The following is a 25,097-nucleotide window of genomic DNA, read 5'->3' as shown; positions in this document are numbered from 1 at the left end:
CTTGGTTCGTTCTTCCTAAATCTTTAACTAGGATTTGGGTCTATAGCTTAATTTTCTTTAAGAATAACTATTTCTTATATGAAGTCTGTCATATATTTATGGCTCCCAGATATGAGAATATTTCATAAATGTGGGCCTAAGTTTCCTGGCACAATGTTATTATGAAGAAGTTAAATAAAGAAATGGGCGCAAGAATATATGACTGTGTGTAATATTAATACTCATCACATGTTGAAATTCTTTTAATAAAATAAATATCTAGCCAAGAAAATGTGTTCCATTTTTCTTTCATTTGTGTAGATATCAATTTTGATAGAGTCAAAAGATCTTCTTGACTATGTGTCTGCAAAATTCTATGCTCATTCATGTTGTAGGAACACCATCATCTCCTCCAAGAATACCTAAGAAATTTGAGGTTAAGTAACTCAGTTGTAAATATATGATTTCTTACCTGAATACCTTCAAAATACCATGGTAACTAGCATGGTTAAGGACACATCACTCTTGACTAGGATAACTAGAATATTCCAAGGCCACTAACATGGTAAAGGAAAGATCAATTCTTACCTGCATACATGCAAAATTCAAAGGTCAACACTGTAGAGACAAAATCTCTGTCTGCCTACCAGCAAATCCATCATCACCAAGGTCAATAATGTGATAAGGTAAATACTGTATATTATGTATATTACCTGACTACACCCAGGATCAAACATCACTGTAGGGGCATGTCTTCTCTTGCCTGAATAACTAAAAAATCCCATTGCTGTCTTGATTAGGGACACCATCAGCACTTATGTGTATACTTGCAAATTTCCAAAGAAATTATTTTAGAGATAACCTTCATTGTGTGATAGGATAGCTGGTAAATTCCACAATCACTATAGTGGTCAGTCAGCAAACTTAAAAGGGTAATTGCAAATAAACACGGTCAGTGTGATGGCTTAAGAATACCATCATTGATTACCTGGATATCTATAAAATCTCACGAGCTCTAACTTTATTAAGAATCTCATTATCTTTTGGTTGGACGCAAGAAAAAAAATCCACCTTCAATACAAGATGGAGGTTATCAAAAATCTCTTAACTGGAATCTACAAAACCCAAAGGGACAACAGTTTTTATGGACAAATCTACAGTCTGAACACCTGAAAGTCCTAAGGGTACTACAAACTTAAAGAGCGATAAGACCTTTCTAGATACTTACAACAATCTAGGATTCAGGCATTGGTGAGAGACACTATATTCTTGAGTGGATATCTACAAAAATATCAATCAAGATATAAGATTGAATAATAGATTTTATTTAGGAATTTTGCTGGTATCCAATTAAGAAATGATGTGGTTAAAGTGTTAAGGCCACCATTGTCTCTTCATTGGGTCTAATAAAAATTCATAGTAAAAACTGTTAGGAATAAATGTACTACCTTAACAACTGCAAAATCTCATCAAATTTACAGAATCCTTTAACTCTACTGAGAAACTTGCAGAAGTTCAAGATCAACAACTAGTTAAAAACAAAATCTTGGTAAGTCTTGATAAGTGAAAAAGCTGTGATTAATAAAGACGTGATAGGCAAAGTGATAATTTAATTGGGCACCTACATAATCACTCAGTTACTACTAAGATTATACAAGCATAAAATCTAAACTCTAAAATAATAAGGGCTAATGATAATCAGCATGGGTTGGAAGAGTATTTCTTACTTGAATACTTGACAAAAGACATAGTAAGACAAATAGGAACTGTAGCCATACTTTCCTAGCTATCTGAATTTCAAATGGTGGGAAGCTTGCAAAGGCCCACATCATCACTTACCTGGATATGAAAGAAATTCCTCTAATGAACATTATGAGGTTTACCACAATTTTTTCAGAGTAACCTAAAATTTATTGTAACAAATATATCTATAGACATAACTTTATTACCTGGATCCTGAAATAACCTGTTCAAAACCATCACAGCAGGACCCACCAAATCAGCTGGTAGCTTGCAGTACTCCAAATCGACACCATCTTCGACTTCATCTTTGAATGCTTGCCTGTCAAAAAAAAAAAAAAAATACTTACTGCTGTGACTTACAGTTCAAAGATGATTGCATGGATAATGCACATTGTCCAACAATCACAGAAGCATCCATTTTCTTTCTAACACATAAAACCACGGGGTAATGTTATTTATAGAGTGGTTAAAATACTTTCACTTCCTACCTAAAAATATGCCAAAAGTCACATGGTAAAACAAATATAGAAAAACAAACATCACTTATCTAAGTATAGGAGACTGGAAGGTTTGTGGTATGGTGAGGGGCCACCATCACCTACCTGGATACTAGGAGTATTTCCATTTAACAGTCATTGTTAGGTTCACCATGGTCCCTAGACATGTACCTAGGAAACATATTAACATATATATGGTAAAATGATACGACTTATTCTACACTAGCAAACCTACCAATAGCCTTCATCATTACAACATCATAAACTCTGCCTAAATATTTGCTGTATTTCACGTCAGGACCATTGTCAGGTTAACTGGTCCAACCACTATGGGGAGCTGTGTGGAGATTTCTTGAACTACTAAAGATAGAGCTTCCATATGATCCAGCAATTCCACTCCTAGGTATTTACCCAAAGGACACAGAAACATCCATTCCAAAGAGCACCTGCACCCCTATGTTTATAGCAGCACTGTTTACAATAGCTAAGCTTTGGAAACAGCCCAAATGCCCAAAAATAGATGACTGGATCAAGAAGATGTGGTACATATACACAATGGAATATTACTCAGCAATCAAAAAAGATAAACACATGCAGTTTGCAACAACATGGATGCAGCTAGAAGGGATCATGCTTAGTGAAATAAGTCAGAAAGAAAAAAATACTGAATGGTCTCACTCATAGCAGGAATTTAGAAAACCTATATAAGAGATCAGGAAAAAGACTAATCAATACAAAGTAAAAATCAAAATCAACAAGCAACTATAAACCAGAGACACACTGTGTGGGGGGGGCAGGCAGGGGCAGGGAAAGGAAGGACTAGAGTCAAAATAAGGGGGGAGGTGCAATTGTATGGGGAATATAACCAAAACGAAAATGCATACATTGTGCAAAGATGAAAAAAGATGTAAGAATTATACAAAATAAAATATTTAAAGAAAAAAAAGAAAAAAAAAAAAGACACCCGATGGAATGGGAGAAAATAGTTGCATATCATATGTCTGACAAAGGACTGGTATCAAAGGTATAGAAAGAAGTCACACAAAAAAAAAGAAATGGAAGTAACCCCCAAGTTAAACGCAAATCAACTGATTGAAAAAAAATGTATTTTCAACCAGTCAGATTTTTTTTTCTATTATAGAACCTATCTGTTTGATTGCTGCATTTAATAAACATGTAACTTAAAAAATGTATATTTTGTAACAAAATACCTCCAGGGGCCTCGCTGGTGGCATAGGGGTTAAAGACACAGCACTATCAAGCTATCAAGCTCTCACCAGCCACTGTAACAGGAGTTCGAACCCTAGCCAGCCAAGGAGCAATCCACATGGCACAGCAGATCTCTCCTGTCTCCCCTGCTGCTCTCCTCAGCAGTGTATTTCAGTAGATCTGTCTGTTCTGTGCCCCACATTCTCTGGTGAATCCTCTCACCCCCTGCACCTCTGGTCTATATCCCAGTTCTTGTATGTATAAATAAATAAATCTTTAAAAAAATAATACCTCCAAATTGGGGCCTCCCTGGTGGCACAAGGGGTTAAGTCTCAGCACTACGAAGCTATCAGCAGCCACTGCAGCACGAGTTTGATTCTCGGCCAGGGAGCTGACTCTCATGGTGCAGCAGACCTCTCCTGTCTTGCCTGCTGCTCCTCTCAGCAGTGTATTTCAGTCAATCTGCCTGTTATGCTCTTTACTCTGTCTCTGGTGAATCTTCTCAACCCTTGCACCTCTGTCCTACACCCCAGCTCTTGTATGCATAAATAATAAAATGAATCTTAATAACAAATACCTTCAAATTTTCCATGGTCTCAGCTGTGATTACGAACATGATAAATATTTGGAAAGCTATTCAACATTCTCAGGATAAACAACATTTTTCTCTAAAATATAAAAAATGAAAACTCACATTTTCTGGAACTGGCAAAGAATCTATTTTTCTTACCTGAGTGCTTGCAAATAAAACCATGTTAATACAAGTGCCAGGGACATTTTCATCACTTAGATATCAGGAGATCAGATGGACTGTGCTTTGGTTAAGGTTCAATTGTTATTTATCTGGATACCAGCAAAGATCCCTTAATGAGCAATGTTATGTTCATCATGATTCCTTGAAAGAAACATGAAAGAGATATTATTGAACATATGTTAAAGGAAAAAGATTTGTACCAGGAAAACTATACATATAATTGTTCACTTGATCACTATGAAACAGTATCTTTACCAGGAGAGTTGCAGGAATCCAAGGAAAAAAATGATGTCACAAGAGCATCATGTCCTCACTGTGCATATACAGCAACCTACTGAAAGGACTAAGGTGGGAAAAAACATGATTAATAACTGCACACAGAAACCCCTAATAATAGAATAGAAAAAAGGAAAACACTGTAATAGAAAAAAAGGAAACGCTGTTATTTTTTTTTTTTAATTGAGAGGGACCCAACATTTCTTACCCGCATACCTGCAATAAAATCAAGGTTACAGAATGGCTTGGATGACCATCACCAATGACCTATCCTCAAATATGAAGGTCAGATAGTCTATGTTGTGATTTAGACCCACATCCTCACTTACCTCAGTACAATGTCTCTCACAAAGTACCTAAGTACGTTTACTGTGATCTCTAGGGTATCCTGAAAAACATTTGTGGGAAAAGTGTTTGGTATATGTCTCATTACGCCTGCTATACCATTGTCACTATCTCACTCTGAAAAAAATCAACATTACCTGCACAATTGCAGAACTCAGAGATTAATGGTGTAAGATAGGTCTTCCTCCCTTGTAGGGGTACCTGCAATTAATCTATGGTTAGTAAACAGCACTGATAAGTATAACAAAATACATGAACATTGACAGGCTTGTCAATGACAATCAGAAGAAAAGCACATTATCTCTAAAGAAGACCAAGACAAAAACTCATGTTTGTTAGTATGATCATTGACAAATTAACTTAAAATCACCACGCACTAAGGAAATGTGATTCTTGAAAACACTAGGGAGATATAAAATATCTGTATAAGTTAATGTCACATCATCACATACCTGTATACCACCAAAGATCTGAACAGGTGACTTGAAAACAAACATGGCAATAATGACGTTAGTTATAGCATCAACACTTACCTATATGTATGAAGGTCACATGATCTGTGATGAGGGTTGGCCCAAATCAAAACTTACCTTGATACCTGCTGTGTATTTCATGGGTACATTTGATAGGATCACCAAGCTGTCTGTAAATGAACCTGAAAATTTTTTTGAGGAATATCACATTAGTATAAATCTTAAATCATCAGAATATCTGTGAATTCCATCGGGCAACTGTAAAATTTTGAGACTCAGTAATGTTACCTGTGTAACTATATAAATCTAAGGTTAAAAGTCCTAAGATATTTCACCATCTACTGAAGGATATGCCCACAAGAGTCCCATGGATAAAAATGTGATGAACAAGCTCACAAAGATTTCTTGGGTGAAATTAAATTTGAACAGAATACACAAAATAAAAGTTGATATACGGGGTCTTAAAAACATCACTATTGACATGTATGTAAATAAGATCTTCAGTAAATTAAGCTCATACATGCATATGAGGAAGGAAATTAACAGCAAAACTGCAAAAAAAAAAATATGCTAAGGATACCATCCTCAATCCTCACTTACCTAGGTGTCTAAAGACCAGATGGCTTGATGTGATGTCAGTGCAGAATGTCACTTATCCTGGATACCAGAAATATTCTCATTTAATGACTAAGTTTATGTTCTTAGAAAAGAACCTGAAAATCACGATACATGTCTAAATGTCAAAAGTTGACTTATTAAGAGGCCCCCAGACGCTCCCTTCATTATGACTGCACTGATTTTACCTGAATATTTGTAGTAATTCAATGTCAAGACTGTTGTCAAATATGAGAACATTCCTTTAAGGGACCCCTGCAAAATTTCCATGGTTACTGCTGTGGTTGGAAACATCATGATAATTACCTGGATATAACAATACACCCAATTATAAAGAGCAAATAGGCTACCATTTCTTACCTGAATAGCTTCAAAGAAACATGATAAGAACAATTGCTAGGGAAACCATCATAATTCACTAAGCTACATGAAGGTTCAATGATCTATTGTAGGATTTATTCCCAAATCATTACTTACTAGGATACCAGGAAGACCCTATAGTCATGAGCAATCTTAGGTCCATTATGATGTCTTGACAAGAATCTACAAAGATACTATGAAATGTCTACCAGGACAACTCTGAACAATATTATTCAAATGCCCTTATGAAGTAACATCATTATGAGACTACTTGCAGTAAGAAGAGGTCAAGACCAATCAGAAAAGCATCATTAATTCAATGCAGAAATGGAGAGATCATCTAGAATATATTCAGGTAGGAAAAACATGATAAACACTTGTACACATGCCAACATTTATCACACACAGTTATAAAAATAAATATTACTTTAAATTCACACAAAAAACCCTGAGTCTAGAACTTGGTAGGCACACCATCATTTCTTACCTGAATACCTGAAACAAAATCAAGGTTATAAAAGTGTATAGGACACCATCACCTCATACCATGTATGTGAGATCAGACAGTCTGAACTGTGGTTCAGGCCCACATCTCCATTTACCTCAACACCAGCAATGTTCAAAAAAGTTACCTAAGCAGACTCACTGTGGTCTCTTGATGTCCTGAAAAACAATTGTGAGAAATGTGCCTGATACAAGTCTCATTATAAGTGCAATACCTTTGTCAATATATGATATAATGAACCATTAACATTACCTGCTCATTTGCAGAATTCAGAGGTTAGTGGTCTAGGACATGTCTTCCTCCCTCGAAGGGATACCTGCAATACCCCATGGTTACTTGACAGGACAAATAAATAGACAAACTACAGGAACACGCACAACCTATCAATGACAATCATAAGAAAAGTACATTATCTCTACACAAAAACACAGCAAAAACTCATGTTGTTAGTATTATCAAGGACAAGCTAACTGTACCATGAACAAGATGAATGTGATTTTTGAAAACAATAGTTAGGGAGATATAGCATATCACCAAGAGTTAATATACATCATGCCAAACCTCTGTACCATCAAAGATATGAACAGGTTACTTGTAAAGAAATGTGCCAATAAAGGTGTTAGTTCCAACATCAACACTTACCTGAATGTATGAGGGTCATGTGATCAGGGGTGAGGGTTGGCCCACATTCATACTTACCTGGACACCTACTATGCATCTCATGAGTACCTCTGATAGGGTTGCCAAGATGTTTTCAAATGAACCTAAATGTATTTTGTGGAACATCACCTTTGTATAAATCTTAATGCATCAGGATCCCTCAAATTTTTGTGGGCAACTGTATAATTTTGAGACTCGGCAGTTACCTGTGTAATTGTAGTAATCTGAGGTTAAACTCTTAAGAGATACCATCCTCTCCTGAAAGGATACCTCCAAGAGTCCCATGAATAAAAATGTGAAGAATAATTGGATTAATTACATTGATATCTGCACATTCATCTGTTTTATATACCAGGGGTGTATAAAATGATTACTTTGTAAACAAGAAGACAGTAACATCTCAAGCTTACTAACATTGCTTAGGTAAAATTAAATTTGAACAGAATACATAGAATAAAAGTTGAAACAATGGGTCATGAAAATATCATTACTGACTTGCATGTATCGAAGACCCTCTCTAAAATAATCTCCTAGTTGCAAGAGGAACGAACTTAACAGGACCCTTGCAAAACGACAGGCTAACACTGAGCTGAGAAAATCATCCTCACTTACCTTCGTATCTGACGAGCAGATGGTCGGTTGTGATGACAGTGCAGAGTCACTTAGCTGGGATACCAGAAATGTTTTCTTTAACAACCATTAAATTCATTTTGATTTCAGAAGGGAATCTGAAAATCACTTGATATATGTATAAATTACAGAAATTGACCTATTAAGAGGCCCTCAGTCATGCCCTTTTATATGACAGTACTGATTCTACCTGAGTATTTGTAGTAATCCAAGGTCAAGACCAATGTCAATCTGAGAACATTCCTTTTAGGAATACCTGAAAAATTTTCATGGTTATTGCTGTGGTTGGGAACATAATGATATTACCTAAATATGACAATACATCCATTTATAAACAGAAATTATTTCTTAAAGACAGAGAAAAATGATAGGTTATCTATTTTGTGAAAGGCTATCATTTTCTACTTGAATAATTTAAAAGAACATGACAACATGTTTGTTAGGGAAACCATCATACTTACTAAGATATTTGAAGATATTAGATATATAAGATATTCAATGATCTATTCTATGATTTATTCCCACGTAATTACTTACTGGCATCCCAGGAAGGTCCTTTACACATGAGTAATACTGGGTTCACTGTGATGTCTTGGCAAGAACCTATGAAATGTCTAGCAGATCAATTCTAAGCAATAATATTCATACATTAATAACATTAGGTCCTTACCAGCACACTTGCAGTAAGCAAGGTCAAGACCTATCAGAAAAGCATCATTTCTAAACTGAAGAAATATAGACATATAATAGAAAATTTTGAGATGGGGAAAAGCATGATAAACACCTATACACATGCATATATGTAAGACTCACAGATATGAAAATAAATTTTCCTATAAATACACAAAGGAAAACCTCAGTGTAGAATTGGTAGGGATACCTTCATTTCTTACCTGAATACCTACAACAAAATAAAGGTTGCAGAAGTATTTAGGATACCATCACCCCATACCATATATGTGAAGAGCAGAGAATCTGTTTTATGCTATAGGCCCATATCTCCACATACCTCAGCACCAGCAATGTCTCTCACTCAGTACTGTAAATATGTCATTGTGATCTCTCTGCATGTTCTGATAAACATTTGTGGGAAATGTGCTTGGTACAGGTCTCATTGTACCTACAGGTATGCAAATTCCCTTGTCACTATATCATATTGAGACCCATCAACTTTACCTGAAATTTGCAGAACTCACAGGCTAACTGTAGGAAGATATGTCTTCCTCCCTTGAAGGGATACCTGCAAATATCCCATTGTGAATAAACAGGACAATATGACAAACTGAGTACTCACATCTTTCAGTGACATTAAGAAGAAATGTACAGTATCTCCACAAAAGCACAGCAAAAACTGATGGTGTCAGTATTCTCTCATAGGCAGATTATACCATAAATAAGGCACATGTGATTCATATTAGTTAGGGACATATAACACATTGCATGAATTAATGGTACATCTTCTCACACATATATACTAACAAAGATCTGACTAAGAATTTTGGGCACCATCACCTCTTACCCATATATTTGAAGATCAGATAAGTCTATTCTGTAATTCAGGCCCACATTCCCCACTCACCTCAACACCAGCAATGTTCTCAGTAAGTGCCTAAATGGGCTCACTGTGATCTCGTGGATGTCCTGAAAAACAGTTTTTTTGGAAATATGCTTGGTCAATATCTCATTATACCTGTAATACCCTTGTCAATATATATCACTGTGCTATATAAACATTACCAGCATTTTTGTAGAACTCAGAGGTCAGCGGGTCTAAGATATGTCTTTTTCCTCTTAAAGGGATATCTGAAAATACTCCATGGTTAATTAAAAGGAAAATACATATGACAAATTAAATTAATACTCACAACCTGTCAAAGACAATCAGAAGAAAATTGCATTTTCTCTATACAATGCCACAGCAAAAACTCATGCTTGTTAGTATTATCAAGAACAAGTTAACTGTGTTAGGAAAGGTAAATGTGATAATTGAAAACAACAGTTAGGGAGATATAGGATATCTTCATGAGTTAATGTACATCATCTCATACTGGTGTACCACAAAGGATTTGAACAGGTTACTTGCAAAGAAACGTGCCAATAAAGGTGTTAGTTCTAACGTCAACACTTACTAAATGTATGAAGGTCATGTTATCAGGGGTGAGGGTTGGATCACATCAATACTTACTTGAACACCTGCTATGTATTTCATGAGTACCTTTGATAGGGTTGCCAAGAAGTCTTCAAAGAACCTGAAAATATTTTGTGGAATATCTCTTTAGTATAAGTCTTATTTCATCAGGATACTCCAAATTTCTTTGGGCAACTGTATAATTTTGAGACTCGGCAATGTTACCTGTGTAACTGTAGAAATCTAAGGTTAAAACTCTGAAGAGATTCCATTCTCTCTGAAGGAATACCTATAAGAGTCCCATGGATAAAAACATGATGATGAACAATGGGCTGAATTACATTGACATCTGCACACTCATCTATCAGCATGGATGCATAAAATGAATACTTTCTAAACATGAAGTCAATAAGATCTCAAGCTTACAAAGATTGCTTGGATGAAATTAAATTTGAGCAGAATATATACAATAAAATTTGATTCACTGGGTCTTGAAAACATCATTATTGAAATGAATTTAACTTAGAACTCTCTAAAATAAACTCATACCTGCATATAAGGAATGAACTTAATAGGATCCTTGTAAAACAACAGGCTAACACTGTGCTGAGGACACCATCCTTACTTACCTTTGTATCTGAAGATCAGATGGTCAGATGTGATGAAGGTGCAGAGCATCCCTTAGCTGGGATACCAGAAATGTTTTCTTTAACAACCACTAAGTTCATATTGATTACAGGAGGGATGCTGAAAATCACATGATATACATCTAAATGACAGAAGTTGATCTTTTAAGAAGCTCTCAGACACATCCTTCATTATGACAGTACTGATTTTACCTGAGTATTTGTTGAATAAGCACAAGACCATTGTCAAATATAAGAACATTTCTTTTGGGGATACCTGCAAAATATCCATAATTATTGCTGTGGTTTGTAACATCATGTTAATTATCTGAATATGATAATACATCCAGGGATAAAGAGCAACTTTATACAAAGACAGAAAAATTTCATGGTTCATGGAATTGGTAAAGGTTACCATTTCCTATGTGAACAGCTTCACGGAAACATGATCACAACAACTGTTAAGGAAAAGATATCTCATTTTGATTTCTGAAGATTCCATGATCTATTCTATGATTTGTTCCCACATCATTACTTACCTGCATTGCAGAAAAGCACTTCACTCATGAGCAATATTGGGTCCATTGTGATACTTGGCAAGAATCTACAAAGATATTATGAAATATCTACCAGGACAACTCTAAGCAATAATATTTACTTGATCATTGTGATACAACATCTTTCCAGGACATTTGCAGTAAGTGAGGTCAAGACCTCTCAGAAAAACATCATTTGAACACTGAAGAAATGTAGTCACTGTGCAGAAAATATTGAGATGGAGAAAAAAACTCCTATACACATACCAATATATAAAACACATAGGTATAAAAATAAATTTTCCTTTAAATTCTCAAAGGAAAACCTCAGTGTTGAATTGGTAGGGACACCATCATTTCTTACTTGAATATCTGCAACAAAATCAAATTACAGAATCTTTTAGGACACCATCACCTCATACCATATATATGAAGGTCAGATAGCCTGTGTTGTGCTGCTGGCCCACATCCTCACTTACCTCAATACCAGCAATGTCTCTCTTTAAGTAACTTAAATATGCTCACTGTGATCTCTTGGATGTCCTGAAAAATAATTGTGGGAAGTGTGCTCGGTACAGGTCTCATTACACCAGCAATTCTACAAATTCCATTGTTACACTATCACTGTGGGAAACATCAATATTAACTGCATAATTGCAGACCTCAGGGGTTAACAGTCTAAGATAGGCCTTCCTTCCTTGAAGGGATACCTGCAATTTATCTATGGTTAATAAACAGGATTAATAAGTATGACAAACTATATGAGAACTCATAATCTGTCATGACAATAAAAAAGTATATAATCTCTAAAGAAGTACAACACAAAAACTCATGTTTATTAGTATAATCATTGATAAATTAACTTAAAATCACCAAAAACTAGGCAAATTGTGATTCTTGAAAACACTTGGGAAATATAAAATATCTGTATGAACACATATTTGCATGCCTGTGTACCACCTAAGATCTGAACAGGTTACTTGCAAATAAACATGCCATCAACACTTACCTACATGTATGAAGGTCACGTGATCTGTGATGAGGGTTGGCCCACATCAAAACTTAACCTGATACCTGCTACGTGTTTCATGAGTACCTTTGATAGGATCTCCAAACTGTTTTCAAATGAACCTGAAAAAATTTTGTGGAATATCACATTAGTATAAATCTTAAATCATCAGGATATCTGAAAATTCCATTGGACAACTGTATAATTTTGAGAATCATCAATGTCACCTGTGTAACCTTAAGAATTTAAAGTTAAAACTCCTTAGAGATTCCACCCTCTCCTGAAGGGATACCTACAAGAGTCCCATGGATAAATATGTGATGAACAATGGGATGAATTACTTTGATCTCTGCTCTGATTACTCATCTATCACCATGAGTGTATAAAATGAATACTTTCTAAACACAAATAACATACCAGCACAAACTTACAATGATTGCTTGGGTGAAATTAAATTTGAACAGAATGCATACAATAAAAATTGATTTATTGTATCTTGAAAACATAGCTATTGCAATGTATGTAAATAAGACCCTCAGTAAAATAATCTCATATGTGTATATGATAAAGAACTTACCATGAAAACTTGCAAAAAAGCTGTGCTAAGGACACCATCCTCAATTACCTAGGTTTCTGAAGATCAGATGGTTTGACGTGATGTAGGTGCTGAATGTAACTTTGTCCGGATACCAGAAATGTTCTCATTTAATAATGATTACATTTATAATGGTATTAGAAAACAACCTAAAAATCACAGTATATATGTCTAAATTCCAGATTGTCTTATTAGAAACACCAGACACTACCTTCATTATGACTGCACTGATTCTACCTGAATACTCTTAAGAGATACCATCCTCTCCTGAAAGGATACATACAAGAGTCCCATGGATAAAAATGTGAAGAACAATTAGATGAATTACTTTGACATCTGCATACTCATCTATCACCATGGGTGGATAAAATGAATACTGCCTAAATAAGAAGACAATAACATCCCAAGCTTGCAAACATTGTTTAGGTAAAACTAAATTTGAACAGAATACATACAATAAATGTTAATATATTGGGTCTTGAAACCATCATTATTGACATTTATATAATTAACACCTGCTCTAAAACAACCTCATTCCTGCATATGAAGATCAAACTTATTTGGACCCTTGAAAACAACAGGCTAACACTGTGCTGAGAACGCCATACTCACTCACCTATGTATCTGAAGATCAGATGGTCTGATGTGATGAAGGCGCTGAGCATCACTTGCTTGGAGACCAGGAATGTACTCTTTACAGCCGCTAAATTCGTGTTGAATTCAGAAGGGAATCTGAAAATCACATGTATATATGTCTAGATGACAAAAGGTGACATATTAAGAAGCCCACAGATAGGCCCTTCAGTAAGACAACTCTGATCGTACCTGAATATTTGCAGTAATCCAAGGAAAGACCAATGTCAAATATGGCAACATATTTTCTTGGACACCTGCAAAATTTTCTTGGTTATTGCATGGTTGGGATCATCACTGAAATTACCTAAATATGACAAAGACCCATTTATAAACAGAAATTATTTCTTAAAGATAGAGAAAAATGATAGGTTAATATTTTTTGTTGTGCACATCATGATAATTACCTGAATATGACAACAGACCAGGGATAAATGGCACATTTATAAAAAGACAGAAAACTGTCTTGGTCTATGGATTTGTGAAAGGCTACCATTTCCTATAGACCACCTTCAAAAGAACATGATAACAACAACCATTAGGGAAAACATTATAACTCACAGGAATCTGAAAATTCAATGATATATTTATTCTCTATTTTATTCCCACTACATTACTTACCTGCATCACAGGAAGGTCCTTTACTCATGAACAGTACTGGGTCCACTGTGATGTCTTGACAAGATCTATAAAGATATTATGAAATGTCTACCAGGACAACTCTAAGCAATAATATTCACTTTGTCAGTATGAAATAACATCTTTACCAGGACACTTGCAGTTGGCAAGATCAAGACCTATCAGAAAGGCGGCCTCCCCGGTGGCGCAGAGATTGAGCGCTGGGTTGTGAAGCTGCACGCAGCCTCTGCAGCGCCAGTTCGATCCCCAGCCACCGGGCGAGGGTCCCACATGGCATGCAGACCTCTCCTGATGCCCACTGCTCCCCTCAGCAGTGTACTTCGTCAGTTTGCCTGTTCTGCTCCTCTTTCTGGCTCTGGTGATTTCTCTCACGCTCCAGTGCTTCTGACTGTACCCAGTGCTTGTATAAATAAATAAATAATCTTAAAAAAAAGACTTATCAGAAAAGCTTCATTTACACACTGAAGAAATGTAAATATTTTTCAGAAAATATTGAGATGGTAAAAATCATAAACTCCTACATACTTGCCAATATATAAAAATTACAGGTATAAAAATAAAATTTCCTGTAAATACACAAAGGAAAAACTCAGTGTAGAATTGGTAGGGACATCTTCATTTCTTACCTGAATATCTGAAACAAAATCAAGGTTACAGAAGTGTATAAGAAACCATCACCCCATACCACACATGTGAAGAACAGAGAGTCTGTATTATGCTGTAGGCCCATATCTCCACTCACCTCAACACCAGCAATGTCTCTCATTCAGTACCTTAAATATGTCATTGTGATCTCTCTGCATGTTCTGAAAAACATTTGTGGGAAATGTGCTTAGTACAGGTCTCACTGTACCTGCAGGTATGCAAATGCCCTTGTCATTATATCATATTGAAACCCATCAACATTACCTGGAAACTTACAGAAATCACAGTTTAACTATAGGAGATTGTCTTCCTCCCTTGAATAGATACCTGCAAATATCTTATGGTGAATAAATAGGATAATATGACAAATTTTCTCAATACTCACAATCTTTTAGTGACATTCAAAATATTGTACATTATCTCCACAAAAGAACACAGCAAAAGAACACTCAATCTTGTCAGTATTATTGAGGACAAATGAACTATACCTTGAAAAATGCAAATGTGATTTTTGAAAACAATAACTAGGGAGAAACAATACACTTCACCAGTTAGTGTCATAACTTCTGACATCTGCATACTACCAAAGGACCAAACAAGAAGTATTTGGCATCATAAAGGACATATATGACAAGCCCATAGCCAATATCATTCTCAATGGTGAAAAGTTAAAAGCATTTCCACTAAGATCTGGAACAAGACAAGGATGTCCACTCTCACCACTGCTTTTCAATATAATATTGGAAGTCTTAGCCAGACAATAAGACAAGAGAAAGACATATAAGGAATACAAATAGGGATGGAAGAAGTTAAACTATCACTATTTGTAGATGATATGATAATATACATAGAGAATCCCAAAAACTCCACAGAAAAACTAATCAAACTAATCAATCAGTTTAGTAAAGGAGCAGAATACAAAATCAACACGAAAAAAATCAGTAGCCTTCCTATACACGAACAATAAATCTGAAGAAGAAATCAAGAAAACCATCCCTTTTATTGTCTAAACAAAAAAAAAAAAATCAAATACATGGGAATAAACCTAATCAAATAGGTAAAGGACCTATACAAAGAAAACTATAAAACACTGTTAAAAGAAATAGAAGAAGACACAAAGAAATGGGAAGACATCCCCTGCTCATGGATTGGAAGAATTAACATTATCAAAATGGCCATCCTACCAAAAGCAATCTACAGATTCAATGCTATTCCAATAAAAATTTCAATGACATTCTTCAAAGAAATAGCACAAATAATGATGAAATTCATATGGAATCACCAAAAACCCAAACAGCCAAAGCTCTCCTGAAAAAAAAAAAAAAGAAGGGAATGGAGGCACCACACTCCCTGACTTCAAATTATACTACAAAGCCACAATAATCAAACTGCATGGTACTGGAACAAGAATGGACAAACAGACCAATGGCACTGAATAGAAAATCTAGAAACAAACCCACAGATTTACAGTCAACTAATCTCTGACAAAGGAGCAAAGAATATGCACTAGAGCAAAGAAAGTTTGTTCAGTAAATGGTGCTGGGAAAACTGGGTCGCTACATGCAAAAGAATGAAGCTTGACTACTACCTCACACCATGCACAAAAACCCATTCAAAATGGATTAAAGAACTAGACATAAGACCTGAAACCATAAAATATATAGAAGGAAATATAGGCGAAACACTACATGACATACACTTCAGTAACATCTTTAAAGACACATCACCCAAAGCAGTGATAGTGAAGGCAAAGGTAAACACCTGGGACTACACCAAATTAAAGAGCTTCTGTAGAGTAAAAGAGACAGTAACCAAAACAAAGAGACACCCCACAGATTGGGAGAAAATTTTTGCATACAACACTAATGATAAAGGACTGATCACAAAAATCTACAAAAAGCTGATGAGACTCAAAAAAAAGAAAATAATCCAATTAAGAAATGGGCAGAAGAGCTAAAAAGAAACGTCCCCAAAGAGGAAATGCAAATGGCCAACAGGCATATGAAAAGATCTTCATCATCACTTGTAATCAGGTAAATGCAAATCAAAACTACAATGAGATACTATCTTACACCAGTGAGAATGGCACATATTTAAAAAATTAGCAACAACAAATGTTGGTGAGTATGTGGAGAAAAGGAACTCTACTACACTGCTGGTGGGAGGATAAACTTGTCCAACCACTATGGAAAGCTGTGTGGAAATTCTGCAACCTGATAAAGATAGAGCTTCCATATTATCCAGCAATTCCACTCCTAGGTATTTACCCGAAGGAAGCAGAAACATTAATTCAAAAGGGCACCTGCACCTCTGTGTTTATTGCAGCACTATTTACAATAGCTAAGCTATGGAAACAACCCAAATTCCGAAAAATAGGTGACTGGATCAAGACGTGATACATATACACAATGGAATATTACTCAGCAATCAAAAAAGATAAACTCATGCAATTTGCAGCAACATGGATGGAACTGGAAGGGATCATGCTCAGCGAAATAAGCCAGAAAGAAAAAGAAAAATACCAGATGGTCACACTCATAGCAGGAATTTAGAAAACCTAAATAAGGGACCAGGAAAATGACTAATTATAATAAAGTAAAAATCAAAATCAACAAACAACTATAAAGCAGAGACACACTACAGGGTGGGAGGAGGGAATAGGATCAAAACAAGGGTGGGTGGGAATTGTATGGAGACTATAATCAGATGAAAATGCATACATTGTGCAAAAATGAAAAATGATGTAAAAATACATAAAATTAAAATATATATAATAAATGCATACACTGTGCAATTAAATAAGTGTTTGGGACACCATTACTACTCATCCATATATATGAAGTTCAGAGAGTCTGTGTTGTGGTTTAGGACACCAGCAATATCTCTTAGTATCTAAGTAGGCTCACTGGGATCTCTTGGATATCCTGAAAAACATTTGTGGGAAATGTGCTTGGTAAATGTCTCATTATATCTGCACATCTACAAATTCCCTTGTCACTATATCACTGTGGGTAAATCCGCATTACCTGTACAATTGCAGAACTTAGATGTTAACAGCGTAAGATAAGCCTTCCTCCTTTGAAGGGAGCCCTGCAATAATCCCATGGTCAATAAACAAGACTAATAAATATGAGAAAATACATGAAGACTCATCACCTTGCAAAAACAATAAGAAAAGTACATTATCTCTAAACAAGTCCAAAACAAACACTCCTCATTGTTAGCATTATCAGTGACAAATTAACAATATCACCAAAAACAAGACAAATATGATGTTTGAAACAATAGTTAGGCAGATATAAAATATCTGCATGAGTTAATTTCACATCATATCAAACCCGTGTACCACCAAAAAGCTGAATAGGTTCCTTTCAAAGAAACATGCCAGGGCCTCCCCGGTGGCACAGCGGTTGAGCACTGGGTTGCGAAGCTGCCCGCAGCCTCTGCAGTGCCAGTGTGAACCCCGGCTGCTCCCCGGCCACTGGAGGAGGGTCCCACATGGCGCGCAGACCTCTCCTGCCGCCCGCTGCTCCCCTCAGCAGTGTACTTCGGTCCTTCTGCCTGCTCTGCTCCCCGCTCTGGCTCTAATGAATTCTCTCACCCTCCCACGCTTCTGACTGTACCCAGTGCCTGTATAAATAAATAAATAAATCTTTAAAAAAAAAAAAAAGAAACATGCCATTAAAGGTGTTAGTTATAGAATCAACACTTACCTATATGTAAGAAGGTCACCTAATCTGTGATGAGCAGTGGCCCAATCAATACTTACCTCAACCTGCCATATATTTTGTGATTACCTTTGATGGGATAGCCAATATGTCTTCAACTGAACCTGAAAATATTTTATGGAATGTTGCTTTAGGATAAATCTTATTTCATCAGGGGGCCTCCCCTGGTGGCACAGCGGTTGAGCGCTGGGCTGCGAAGAAGCTGCCTGCAGCCTCTGCAGCGCTGGTTCGATTCCTAGCCGCTGGGAAGGGTCCCACATGGCGCGACAGACCTCTCCTGCAGCGCCCTCTGCTCCCCTCAGCAGTGTATTTCGCTGGTCTGCCTGTTCTGTTCCCCATTCTGGCTCTGGTGAATTCTCTCACCCTCCCGCGCTTCTGACTGTACCCAGTGCCTGTATAAATAAATAAATAAATAAATAAATCTTTAAAAAAAAATCTTATTTCATCAGGATACCACAAATTCCCTTGGGCAACTGTATCATTTTGAGATCCATCAAAGTTTCCTGTGCAATGTAGAAAACTGAGTTAAAAATCCTAAGAGAGTCGATTCTATCCTGAAGGGATACCTATAACAGTCCCATGGATAAAAATATGATGAAAAATGTGATGAATACTTTGAAATCTGCACACTCATCTACTACCATGGGTGTAAAATAAATACTTTCTAAACATGAAGACAACATCTGAAGCTTACTAAGATTACATGGGTACAATTAAGTTTGACAGAATACATATAATAGTTTATATACTGGGTCTTGAAAACATCACTATTGACATGTATGTATATAAGACCTACTATAAAATAATATCATACTTGCATACGTAGAACAAACTTGTCAGGACCATTGTGAAACAACAGGCTAACACTGTGCTGAGGTCACCATCTTCATATCCGAAGATCAGATGGTCTGATGTGAAGGTGCAGAGGGTCACTTTTCTTGGAGAAAAGGAATGTTGGCTTTATTTGTCTCGGAAAGGTGTCTGAAAATCAAATGATATACGTCTAAATGACAAAAGTTGACATATTAAGAAGCCCTCAGACATTCCCTTCATTATGGCATTACTGATTCTACCTGAATATTTGTAGTAATGCAAGGTCAAGACCAATGTCAATCTGAGAACATTCCTTTTTGGGTACCTACAAAATTTCCATGGTTATGCTGTGGTTGGAAACATCATTTCAATTACCTAAATATGATAATATACCCATTTTTAAACAGAAATTATTTCTTAAATATAGAGAAAAATGATAGGCCTATGTAATTTGTAAGGGCTACTGTTTGCTACCTGAATAAATTAAAAGAACACAATAACAACATTTGTTAGGGAAACCATCATCACTCACTAAGCTATGTGAAGATTCAGTGATCTATTCTATGATTTATTCCCACATCATTACTTACTAGCATCCCAGGAAGGTTCTTACTCATGAGCAATATTGGGTCCATTGTGATGTATTGACAAGAACCTACAAAGATATTATGAAATGTCTACTAGGACAACTCTAAGCAATGATATTCACTTCATCACTATGAAATAACCCCTTTACTGGCACAGTTGCAGTTGGCAAGGTCAAGATGATGAGAAAAGCATCATTTCCAAAGTGAAGAAATGTAAAAACTATAGAAAATATTGAGAAGAGGAAATTCATGACACTCACCTATACACATGCCTATATATAACACCAGCAGGTATAAAAATAAATTTCCCTGTAAATACACAGGAAAAATCTCAGTGTAGAATTGGTAGGGACACCTTCATTTCTTACCTGAATACCTGCAACAAAATCAAGGTTATAGGACAACATCACCACATATCATATATGTGCAGATTGTGTTGTAATGTTGGCCCACATCCCCACTTACCTCAACACCAGTATTGTCTCTCATTTAGTACCTTAAATATGCTCACTGTGATCTCTTAGATGCCTGAAAAACAATTGTGGGAAATGTGCTTGGCACAGGTCTCATTATATATGCAGGTATGCAAATTCCCTTGTCACTATATCATATTGAGACCCATTGACTTTACCTGAAATTTGCAGAACTCACAGGTTAACTGAGGGGGTGGGGGAAAGAAAATATTGTTTAAAAAAATAAAAAATTAAAAAATAAAAGAAATGCCCTTCATTACAATATTACCAATTCTACCTGAATATTTGTAGTAATCCAAGGTCAAGACCATTGTCCAATATGAGAACATTCCTGTTTGGGATACCTCCAAAATTTCCATGATTACTGCTGTGGTTGGGGATGTCATGATAATTACTTGCATATGACAATAAACCCAGTTAAAAAAAAAAAAAACAACTTTATCTTAAAGACAGAGAAAAATGTCATGGTCTATGGATTTGGCAAAGGTTACTATTTCCTAATGCGCACCTTCTAAGGAACATGATAACAACTATTGAGGAAAACATTACAACTAATGTAGAAATCTGAAGATTCAATGATCTATTCTATGATTTATACACACATCATTATTTACTCGTATCCTAGGATGGTCCTTTTACTCATGAGCAATATTGGGTCCATTTTGATACTTGACAAGAACCTACAAAGATATTATGAAATGTCTACAAGGACAACACTAAGCAATGATACTCATTTTGTTGACATGAAATAACATCTTTACCAGGACACTTGCAGTAAGCAAGGTCAAAACATATCAGAAAACAATCATTTCCACACTGAAGAAATGTAGCTATCTTGCAAAAAATATTGAGATGGGGTTAAAATATGATAAACTCCTATATAGTTGCCAATATAAAAAACTCACAGTTATATAATTAAATTTTTCTGTAAATACATGAAGAAAAAACTCAAGTGCAACAGTAAGGACACCATCATTTCTTACCTGAATACCTGCAACAAAATTAAGGCTACAGAAGTATTTAGGACACCATCACCCCAAACTATATATATGAAGAATAGATAGTCTGTGTTATGCTGTAGGCCCACATCCCCACTTACCTCAACACCAGCAATGTCTCTCATTCAGTTCCTCAAATATGCTCACTATAATCTCTTAGATGTCCTGAAAAACAATTGTGGGAAATGTGCTTGGTACAGGTCTCATTGTACCTGCAGGTATGCAAATTCTCTTGTCACTATATCATATTGAGACCCATCAACTTTACCTAAAATTTGCAGAACTCACAGTTAACTGTAGGAAGATATGTCTTCCTCCCTTGAAGGGATACCTGCAAATATCTTATGGTGAACAAATAGAACAATATGATAAACTAACTGAATACTCACAATCTTTCAGTGATGTTAAGAAGAAATGTATATTTTTTCCACCTAAGACCAAACAAACTCATGCTTGTTAGTATTATCAAGTACAAGTTAACTGTGTCAAGAAAGGTTAATGTGATCCTTGAAAACAATAGTTAGGGAGATATAGCATATCTTCATGAGATAATGCACATCATATGATACCTGTGTACCACCAAAGATCTGAACAGGTTACTTACAAAGAAACATGCCAATAAAAGTGTTAGTTCCAGCATCAACAATTACCTAAATGTATGAAGGTCAGGAGATGTGGGCTGAGAGTTGGCCCACATCAATACTTACCCAGATACCTGTTTGATAGCATTGCCAAGATGTTTTCAAATGAACTTGAAAACATTTTGTGGAACATCACTTTACTATAAATCTTATTTCATCAGGATGCCGCATTTTCCCTTGAGCAATTGCATAATTTTGAGAATAAACAATGGTACCTGTGTAATTGCAGTAATCTGAAGTTAAAACTCTGAAGAGATACCATCCTCTCCTAAAGGAATAGCAACATGAGACCATGGATAAAAATGTGATAAACAATTTTCTGAAATACTTTGGCATCTGCACACTCATCTATCCTTGTAAGTGTATGAAATGAATACTTTCTAAACAAGAGGACAATAACATCTCAAGTTTACTAAGATTGCTGGTGTGAAATTGAATTTGATCAGAATACAGACAACAAAAGTTGATATATTGGATCTTGAAAACAAAATTATTGACATGTATGTAAATAAGGCCCACTATAAAATAATCTCATACCTGCATACATGGAACAAACTTAACAGAACCCTTGTAAAACAACAGGCGAACACCATGCTGAGAACGTGATCTCACTTACCTGCATACCTGAAGATCAGATGGTCTGATGTGATGAAGGTGCAGAGCATCACTTAGCTTGGATATCAGGGATGCTGGCTTTATTGGTCTCATGAAAGCAGTTGACCTATTAAGAAGTCCTCAGCAAATAAAATAGACAAACCCCTAGCCAGGCTCACAAAGGAAAAAAGGGAGAAAGCACAAATACACAGAATCATAAATGAAAGAGGAGAAATCACAACGGACACAGCAGAAATCAAAGAATAATCATAACTACTAATGAACAGTTATATGGAAACAAGTTCAACAATCTAGAGAGATGGACAAATTCCTACAACTCTACAATCACCCAAGCTAGATAAAGAGAAATAGAACACCTAAACAGACCATTACACAGCGAAATTGAATGGTAATTAAAAACCTCCCCAAAACAAAAGCCCAGGACCTGATGGATTTACAAATGAATTCTACCAAACATTCAGAGACGAATTAGTGCCTATCCTTCACCAAACTCTTCCAAAAAATTGAGAAGGAAGGGACAATACCACCGTTCTATGAAGCCAATATTACACTAATACCAAAACCGAATAAGGACAACACAAAAAAGGAAAACTATAGGCCAATCTCCCTAATGAACACTGATGCAAAAATCCTCAATAAAATTTAGCTATCAGAATCCAACAATGTATCCATAAGATAATTTACCACGACCAAGTTGATTCATTCCAGGGCACAAGGATGGTTTAACATCCGAAAATCAATCAACGTTATCCAACACATCAACAAAAAAATATAAAAACCATATGATAAATCAATAGATGCTGAGAAAGCTTTCGACAAAGTCAACAACCCACCCATTCATGATAAAAGCCCTTGAAATTCTTGGGATACAAGGACATACATCAACATCATAAAGGCCATCTATGACAAGCCAACAGCCAGTATCATTCTCAATGGTGAAAAGCTGAAAGCAATCCATTAAGATCTGGAACAAGACAAGGATGTCCACTCTCACCACTGCTTTCAATATAATACTGGAAGTCCTAGCCAGAGCAATAAGACAAGAGAAAACATCCAAGGAATCCAAATAGGAAAAGAAGAAGTCAAACTATCACTATTTGCAGATGATATGATAATATACATAGAGAACCCCAAATCTCCACAGAAAAACTAATTCAACTCATCAATCAATTCAGTAAAGTGCAGGGTACAAAATCAACACACGCAAAAGTCAGTAGCCTTCCTATACACAAACAATAATATGAAGAAGATGAAATCAAAAAAACACCCTTTTATTATCGAAACAAAAAAAATCAAATATTGAATAAATCTAACAAAGAGGTAAAGACCTATACAAAGAAAAACTATAAAACACTGTTAAAAGAAATAGAAGAAGACACAAAGAAATGGAAAGACATCCCCTGCTCATGGATGGAAGAATAAACATTATTAAAAGGCCATCCTACCAAAAGCAATATCAGATTCAATGCTATTCCAATCAAAATCTCAAGGCATTCTTCAAAGAAATAGAACAATATTGATGAAATTCATATGGAATCACCAAAAACCCCGAATAGCCAAAGCTCTACTGAAAAAAAAAGAAGGAAATGGAGGCATCACACTCCAGACTTCAAACTATACTACAAAGCCTAATCATCAAAACTGCATGGTATTGGAACAAGAACAGACATACAGACCAATGGAATCGAATAGAAAATCCAGAAATAACCCAGATTTGGTCAACTAATCTTTGACAAAGGAGCAAAGACTATGCATTGGAGCAAAGAAAGTTTGTTCAATAAATGGTGCTGAAAACTGGGTCGCTACATGCAAAAGAATGAAGCTTGACCACTACCTCACACCATACACAAAATCAACTCAAAATGGATTAAAGAACAGACATAAGACCTGAAACCATAAAATACATAGAAGGAAATATAGGCGAAACACTACCGGATTTGCACATCAAAGACATCTTTACAGACCATCACCCAAAGCAGTGATAGTGAAGAGAAAGATAACAGCTGGACTACATCAAAATTAAAGAGCTTCTGCAGCAGCAAAAGAGACAATAACAAAAACAAAGAGAAACCCCACCAACTGGGAGAACATTTTTCACCCAACACTAATGAAGAAGGACTGATCACAAAAATCTGCAAAGAGCTGATGAGACTCAGCAACAACAAAGAAAAAATCCAGTCAAAAAATGGGCAGAAGAGCTAAAAGAAACTTCTCTGAAAGAAATGCAAATGGCCAACAGACATATGAAAATGTTCAACATCACTTGTATCAGGGAAATGCAAATCAAAACTACCATGAGATACCATCTCACACCGTGAGAATGGCACATATTAAAAAAACTAGCAACAACAAATGTGGCGAGGATGTGGAGAAAAAGAACTCTTG

General features: G+C 35.8%; 4 long non-coding RNA genes across 5 annotated transcripts; all 4 read right to left on the bottom strand.

Moving 5' to 3' along the window:
* Nucleotides 1–245: 245 nt before the first annotated feature.
* LOC119246736 (uncharacterized) lies at nucleotides 246–4,906 on the bottom strand. Its single transcript, XR_005125545.2, has 7 exons — nucleotides 4,788–4,906; nucleotides 4,438–4,525; nucleotides 4,159–4,323; nucleotides 2,325–2,390; nucleotides 1,929–2,041; nucleotides 1,208–1,260; nucleotides 246–401 (listed from the first exon to the last, which is right to left on the bottom strand). It is a non-coding gene; the product is annotated as an uncharacterized LOC119246736 (long non-coding RNA).
* Nucleotides 4,907–9,948: 5,042 nt separating this feature from the next.
* LOC129145884 (uncharacterized) lies at nucleotides 9,949–11,301 on the bottom strand. Of its 2 annotated transcripts, XR_008552020.1 has the most exons (4): nucleotides 11,014–11,301; nucleotides 10,804–10,921; nucleotides 10,400–10,463; nucleotides 9,949–10,295 (listed from the first exon to the last, which is right to left on the bottom strand). It is a non-coding gene; the product is annotated as an uncharacterized LOC129145884 (long non-coding RNA). The 2 variants fall into 2 exon arrangements; XR_008552019.1 differs by having other exon boundaries at nucleotides 10,804–11,301.
* Nucleotides 11,302–11,767: 466 nt separating this feature from the next.
* LOC119246735 (uncharacterized) lies at nucleotides 11,768–13,821 on the bottom strand. Its single transcript, XR_005125544.2, has 4 exons — nucleotides 13,766–13,821; nucleotides 13,557–13,672; nucleotides 12,346–12,467; nucleotides 11,768–11,879 (listed from the first exon to the last, which is right to left on the bottom strand). It is a non-coding gene; the product is annotated as an uncharacterized LOC119246735 (long non-coding RNA).
* A 5,716-nt stretch (nucleotides 13,822–19,537) lies between these two features.
* LOC119246734 (uncharacterized) lies at nucleotides 19,538–20,342 on the bottom strand. The gene is made up of 3 exons (XR_005125543.2): nucleotides 19,989–20,342; nucleotides 19,659–19,723; nucleotides 19,538–19,566 (listed from the first exon to the last, which is right to left on the bottom strand). It is a non-coding gene; the product is annotated as an uncharacterized LOC119246734 (long non-coding RNA).
* Between the last annotated feature and the right edge of the window lie 4,755 nt (nucleotides 20,343–25,097).

Source organism: Talpa occidentalis, unplaced genomic scaffold, assembly GCF_014898055.3.
Source record: "Talpa occidentalis isolate TD23 unplaced genomic scaffold, MPIMG_talOcc4v2.1 talOcc4.15, whole genome shotgun sequence".
NCBI classification, from domain to species: Eukaryota; Metazoa; Chordata; class Mammalia; order Eulipotyphla; family Talpidae; genus Talpa; species Talpa occidentalis.
Note: the sequence above shows the minus strand (reverse complement) of the source record. Positions and strands in the feature narration are given on the sequence as shown.